The sequence below is a fragment of the Heterocephalus glaber genome, unplaced genomic scaffold, assembly GCF_053883595.1.
Source record: "Heterocephalus glaber isolate CG9 unplaced genomic scaffold, H.glaber_assembly_v1.0 deba00001538, whole genome shotgun sequence".
Taxonomy (NCBI): domain Eukaryota; kingdom Metazoa; phylum Chordata; class Mammalia; order Rodentia; family Bathyergidae; genus Heterocephalus; species Heterocephalus glaber.
In genome coordinates, this window is record NW_028258333.1 from 28,522,986 (window position 1) to 28,530,525 (window position 7,540).

At 35.2% G+C, this 7,540-nt stretch overlaps 1 pseudogene; it reads right to left on the minus strand.

Annotated features, from left to right (window-relative positions):
• Window positions 1–543: 543 nt before the first annotated feature.
• On the minus strand, window positions 544–1,135 carry LOC101716373 (transmembrane protein 17 pseudogene; annotated as a pseudogene).
• Window positions 1,136–7,540: the final 6,405 nt, after the last annotated feature.

Consider the following 7,540-nt stretch of genomic DNA (forward strand, 5'->3'; position numbering starts at 1 on the left):
GTTTTTGGTTTGGTTTAGAAGCACTGGGGATTGAACTCAGGGCTTTGTGCATGCTAGGTAGCTATTCTACTGTCAGGAGAAATTCTACATAATTTTGGGAAAAATCATTTCACAATTAAAATTATGGTTAGGCCTAGTTCTCCTGCCTACAGGCCAGCTATGGCATGTCAAGACATAACTCCATTTTGGCCTCTGGTCACAGCTAAAACCTCAATGGTCCAGAAATGTTGTGATGCTCCAGGGCAAGATTATACCAGTTGAAGACATCCTGGGGCAGATACTAATAAATGTCTACATATCTGAAAAACTCTACATTAAAAAAAAAAGAAATTTAGCCTCAGGTGGACAGTATGTAGGTTTTAGGGTTAATATACTGCTTTTATGAAGCATATGAAGCTTTATCCTTGTCCCCAACCTTGGAATTTCGGAGCTAGAGAGTATATTATTCAAATACTTTGTCCTTTTTCTCATGCTGGATCTCTGATGTTTCCTAACTTTTACAGTCTTCTAAAATCTTTCAGATTTTCTCACAACATCACTGGATTAACTCTCTTCTACACATAACCTTACCCTTCTCACATCTTCTCTGCAGACAGCCGATCAAAGTCCTGGAGGTGGAAATGAGCTGTCAACTGATTGATCATTTTCTTCAAGGTATAAAATGCTGAAATAACTTGGAAGGTAAGGAAGACAGTGAAGATGATATGCATTGCTTTTTCCAAGGGCAGATTCCTTAAGCCTTCATTCCACAGCAAGAAAAGAATTAAAGGCAACTGCAACAAAAGGCTCAAAAGCCAAAAGCCTACCAGTTCAGAAACCTTCTCCTATAGGTTACCCATGTAGCCCAGGTACAACCCGAGAGCTTCAGGTAGGGTTATGAGGAAATTAATAGTGATCACAATGAATAGTAATCAGACAAGAATGAATACTTCATATGAAGCATCATAGTAGAGCTCACCCACCAAAGTGAGAAAAAGTATGTATTAAAATAAAGTGAAATCTGCAGGTCCAAACTGGATGGAGCTCATTTCATTATCTGGACCCTCACTTACTCTGGCCCAGTCGGGCTGGAGTCCAGGAACACAATCCAGCTGAAGTTTCCCAGACACTGGCGTACTGGATCCGGCAACTCCATGGATGCGCCTCATATAATAATTTTTTCAAGCAAGAATTATGAATGGATGCTGAATTAATGAGCAAAGTTATGATGAAAAGGAAGATATTTATACAGTTTATAGGTATCTCTTTTAGTACACCTATGGACACAAAGGGTAATATCACCTGGCAAATAACACTAAGTAATCAAAGTTCACATTAACATGTAATGAGACATATCAACATTGAGATATGGTGCACTGAGAAAGAATATCTTCTTGTGGTATTCTTGTGGAAATGTAAAACCAGACTTTGATCCTAAAGGAACTATTAAACAAACCAAAAGTAAATAACATTGTACAAAATAACTGGCCAATGCTATGTACAAGTGTCTAGATCACGAAACACAAAGACAAAATTACTGTTCTTTCTCTGTGTCTTTTTGGTGGGCTCATCAAGGGTGGGGTAGAGGAAAGGAAAGAAGGGAAAGGAATAAATATGAGAAAAAGAAAAAGTGGAAACAAAGTCTTTGTAAATAAGGAGGGGTGGAGGGGTTGAAGGGAGGGCAGGGGAATGAGGGAAAAATAAGAACCAAGATACATCATGTAAAGGTACAAATTCTCAATAATGAATGTCATCATATTGTATACCTAAAATGTACCAATAAACTAAATGAATAAAACCCCCACAAAATTACAGATTTTGAACCCATTTAATTAAAATGTTGAAAATTAGTTGATTGACTGTGTTTGTAGTTTATTTCCTGGCTCCATTTGTAGTTCCATGCAAATTTTACAAATGTTTTTTTCAATTCCTGTGAAAAATGGCATTGGAATTTTTATAGGGATTGCATTGAATCTGTATATTGCTTTGAGTAGTATGGACATTTTAACAATACAAATTCTTGATTACCTGGATTGTGTGTGTGTGTTTCTAAATTCTTGTATGAATGTTTTAGTTTTTAGTGTACATATATTTTATTTCCTTAGTGATATTATTTCTAAGTATTTTATTCTTTTTGATACCATTGTAAATGGGATTGTTCATTTTTTTTTGTATTGGCACAAAATACTTGTAAGCCATTAATGAGATAAGAGGTTAATATCACAAACATATAAGGAAGTAAAAAACTAAATAGCAAAAAGAAAAAATTAATATATAATCCAATCAAAACATAGGGGAAGAATTTGCACAGACATTTCTTCAAAGAAGATAAGAAATAGCCAAAGAGTATATAAAAAGATGAAGAATATCACCAATAATTAAGAAAATAAAGATTAAATCACAATGAAATATCATCTCACGCCTGTAAGAAGGGCTGTTATCAACAAGACAGGGGATAACAAGTTTTGGTGAAGATGTGGGGAGAAAAGGGAGCCCTTGTATGCTGTTGGTATGACTGAAGATTCGTGCAGCCATTGTGGAAAACATTTGGAAGTTCCTAAAGAAATTAAAAATAGAACTACATATCACCCAGAAAACCTGTGTTCTTTGCAGCATTATTCACAATAACAAAAATAGAAGTATGTGAATAAAGAAATAGAGAGAGAGAACAGAATATTATAGAGCCTTTAACAAGCAGGTCCTGTTATTTGTAACAACACAAGTAGATTCAAATTACATTATAGTGTACTAAGTGAAATAAGCCACACACACACACACACACACACATGCATGCATGCACATGCACGCTACATGATCTCACTCATGATCTCATATGTGTAATCTTTAGACCAACAAAACACCCCCAAAATAGGTAGACAGAGAATAGAAGTCATTTGAGGGGTGGGGTGAAATGGGGAGATGGAGAACAAAGGATACAAAGTTAAAGTTACATAGAATGATTGAGCCTAGAGATATGATGTATTATAGCATGAGAATTATAGTTTAAAATACTGTATTTTAAGCTGGACATTTGCTGAGAGTAAATTTTAAGTATTTTTACCACAAAAAAGAAAACTGTAAGATGGTGAGTATATTAATTTGTTTCAATATAGTAATTACTTCAACATGCATAGCTATATAGAACCGTCATGTTGGTTATCTTAAATATACTCAAATTTTAAATTTCTCTTCGGTTTAAGGTTATGAAGATATTCTCCTATACTTTCTACATGATCTACCCATTCTCTTCACCTCTGTCCATGGTTATTTTGAAGTAAATCTGGTACATTATATCATGAAATACACAAATACATTAGTATATGTTCCTAAAATAAAGACTTTTAAACTCCACAACATTATTATCAAGCCTAAAAGGTATAAAATAATTCATTAATAATATCAAATAAAGAAGGATTAGGATGATTAGACACACACAAATTTACACCCCAGGACTGAATGTGGTAATAGATTAAGAAAAGTACAACCAAACCATGGGAGTTCTGGGAAAGAAGGCATAATTTGCAGCCTTAAAGAACAATTTACCCAGGGGAAGGATCAACGTTTAAGAAATTTTACAACTGTTTGTTTTTGGCTTTTCTCAGAAAAGTGATTCTGAAATAGTACAGAAATTCCTCCTCTACATGGAAACTTCAGGATTTTGTGTTCTTTCCCTTTTCTCTAGTAAGCAGGAAATACCAGGAAGAAGGACTCAGAAACAAAGAAGTTGTCCTACACATCTTAGAAAAATCCTGAGCATCTAAAGCCTTTAGGTTCCATACTAGATACTTCATATTGCTACTTGAATATGTTCTCTTTTTTCTGATGTTCAAAATTACATCTCAGTCATTGAAGGAACTTTGGAACTTGCTGCTTAAGACAAGGTGCTCTGGAATTTTGTGTTATCACAGTGGATAAACATTCTCCAATGCCTTCCAGGCTCTCTTCAGCATTTCTGAAATGGCCCTTCATGTCCAGCACTAAAATTTATCACCTTGAGATAGGTAAAATTATTTGAGAGGGTTTCTTATATAATTTTCCCTTTAACAAATCAGGATGTGTGAGGTTAAAAACACAAACAAATAAATAACCTATTCCAGGAAATAGTTACTGTATTGTATTATTACCTATAGAGTGGGAAAATAATCAGAAAGAAAGAAAGAAAGAAAGAAAGAAAGAAAGAAAGAAAGAAAGAAAGAAAGAAAGAAAGAAAGAAGAGAAAGTTGATATCAAATATCCCCAAACACGATACACTGAGAATGGTACATCATTTCTATAGTATTTTTGCACAAAATATATCATCTCAAAAAGGGACAACCTACAAATTACTCACCAGTATTCCTCAAAAACTGTCAAAGCCACCAGGGATTTAGCTCAGTGTTTCCATCACCTGCCTTGCAAGCACAAGGACCCGAGTTTGATCCCCAGTACAAAAAAAGAAAAAAAAGTCAAAGCCATAAGAGACAAGGAAAGACAGGAATTGTCACAAGTTGGATGTAATTGCCAGTTCAATGTAATAAGAGGTCCTGGACTGGATTCTCAAACAAGAAAACATCCTAAGCGGGAACACTAGCAAAGCCTGGAAACAATATATAAGGTTAGTTATATTATTATACTAATATCAATTTTCTAGTTCCAGTCATTTTTCTATGGTTATGTTTAAGGTTGCAACTTACAACTGTGGTACTAAGATGCTAAATTGGGAATGTGATGTGAAAGGTATAGGATATTTTCTGTTTTGCTTTTCAACTTTTTTCAAGTCTAAATTTATTTCACAATAAAAAGTTAAATGGTAATTTTAAAAAATTTTCCCAGAAATTCATAAATAAACCCTGACTTGAGTGAATATTGTTTACAAATATCTTATCCCTTGAATAGCTGGATCGAGGTATAATGGGACAGGGCAGATTTACTGCAGTATCCAAAGTAACGCATTTTTCTTGGTGACTCAAAATCTTTCTCACCATATGCTGTATATCTGCAGGACCAGCAATACAATGCTGAAGATTGAGAAACGTTCCTTTTATTCTCCATGCTTACTTTAGAGAACCACAGATACTTCTTGGAGTGCTTTTTATTTGTTCTCAAATGGTTGGACACAACAAAAATCAGTTTCTGACGTATTTTCGGACTAGAGAAAGCTCCTGGGCCATGTGCAGATTTCTCTTTCTGCTTCCTTACACTTATTGGAGCATCTCTCTCTTTTATTCTTTGCTCTATACATGTCCTATCCTTAACAACATTTCCTAGACTCTGCTCTCTGAAGTGAAAACAAAAACAATAGCAGTGAGAAAAATCCAATGAAGTGGTGGAGGTGGTGGTGTTGGCAGCGGCGATGGTCTGTGTGTGTGTGTGTGTGTGTGTGTGTGTGTGATGTAAGAAGTTTTCATAGTACCAACATTCTGACTCTATTTGTTCATCTACAGGAGAGTGTGACTGAACACAGCAAAACTGCAGTCAAGTTAATCTATATCTGCATTTGTGGTATCTCTTTCTGCCCCTTTTCTCCTTAGGTAGCATCCCCCTCATCTGCATTCCCCTTTTATATGACCAGCTCACTCCCCAGTAAAGCAGAGAGATATCCAATAGCACTAATTAAATTAACACAGGAGTTATCTTTAATATCAAAATAATTATTCTCTTCCATTCATGGATAATGTGAATATTTTTAAAGGCTTGGGAAATTGTATATTATGATCCCGAATCTTACAGTGACTCTAGTGAGCAGAAAATGCTCACTGGCAAGCCAGTTCCTTGGGTGTGGGACAGAGATTTAAGGTTGACTTCCTTGGAATGCAACCCTAAACTTACATACCTAATGAAAATATCTACCAATAAAGCTCAGTCCTACCCCAAACCTCTCACAGACATGGTGGAGTCTGGAAGCTAAACCCATCTGCCTCTGTAAACTATGCAATTTGATGTGGAAATGTACAGATAAATCTTTTTGTATAATAATCTTCCTGCTTACTCTACTATCTATGTCTCTTGAAAATTCAGACATCCTCTTATCTTGTTAAGCACTAAAACATGTTAGAGGAGAAAGATTGAGATAGATATGCATATACTATGTTTTTCATAGTTTACTTTTTCTCAAACGCTTCTGAACTCACCCTTCTTCTGTATCCCACCATTTTTACACTACTGTAAATAATTGCAGCTCTTACTCAAATTTAATAATTTTTCCATTAAGTCTTTTTTCTTGTTCCAGGTTCCCACACTGCATATAGTTATCATGTTTCCTTGGTCTCCCATAATCTTTAAATACTTTTGGATTCTTTCTTTCCCTCTAATCCATCAAGATAGAAATGTATTCCTTAAAGTTTCATTTATTGTCTTAGCCTGACTGAGGCCATTTGCGTCCGCTTCCAAGAGCCACCATGCTACAGGTAATATGGATCTGTAATGCTGACCTACTTTGCTTCTCACCTCTCTCCATCTAGTTTGCCTAGGAGAACAGATCAGAAATCAAGAAACCCTAAGACTCCAAATTCAAAACACAAGAAACTTTTGAAGTCTAGTGCTTTGTCTTTAAAAGATCTAGGAATTTTACATTTTGCTCAATAAGTTATAAAAACTTACTTCAATTCAGAAAGAATATTTCTCTAAATCCTGTAACAAAATTAACACACCAGGATGATGTACCATGTTTATTCCATGGCATGAAGTATTATTCGTTGGCATGTTCCTGTATACTTCAGCCTGAGAAATGCTAATAGTCTTATTTTACTGCTTCAAATGTATGACACCAGGTTAAACAAGCCATTGTGACAAAGTGCTGATCTCCAGCCACTACCTCCAACATTATAATTATGGGTAAATGCTTTCCAAGTCACAAAAAACTGACTTACAAACAAATGTTTGGCCTACAATTCATTTATAAGTTAGGGACTGTTTGTACTAATACGATGCCCTTGCCACAGGGTGTTCTAAAGTCATTGCAAAAACAAAGAAAAAGTACTTCTAATTTCTGTGAAAACCCACCAACTCTTAAAGTTGTATGCTGTTGTGTTTTTCCCCAGATATCAAATTGCCTTCAAGCAACATTTCTTAGTATGGATATCTTCTTAGTATGATTATCTTAGTAGAGATATGGTAATATAGTCCAACAACAAAGTGAAGAAAACTGAGAAAGGAAGATTGAACAGAACTCGTTTATAAGCAAGGGTCTTTGATTCTGTGCTTTGTTCTTTTGCTTCAGAGTTCAATTTTCCTACTCAATTTTCTACTGTTCAAATGATGCAGTCATTTTGTTGTTTGGATATGACGAGATAGCTCTGAAAGCAAAAAAGTTGGTGATAAGCTCATAGGAAACCAACCAACTCCTTTTTGCCTTTTGTTAAGGCCTTTTGTATTTACAGAGCGATCAAAAGCAAAGGTAAAAAGCAGAGTGTTCCCAGTGAGTGCTGTAAAGGGCATGCTCTAGAAATTTTATTCTCTTTGGAAGACAGTTTTTATTAAAGGGAAGAAGATCAGGAACATTGTATAAATTATCCTAGAAGTCAGTGGTGCCATAGTTTCATTTTAAATTTGAATCATTGTTCTTATTGTTCTGGCTATAGAT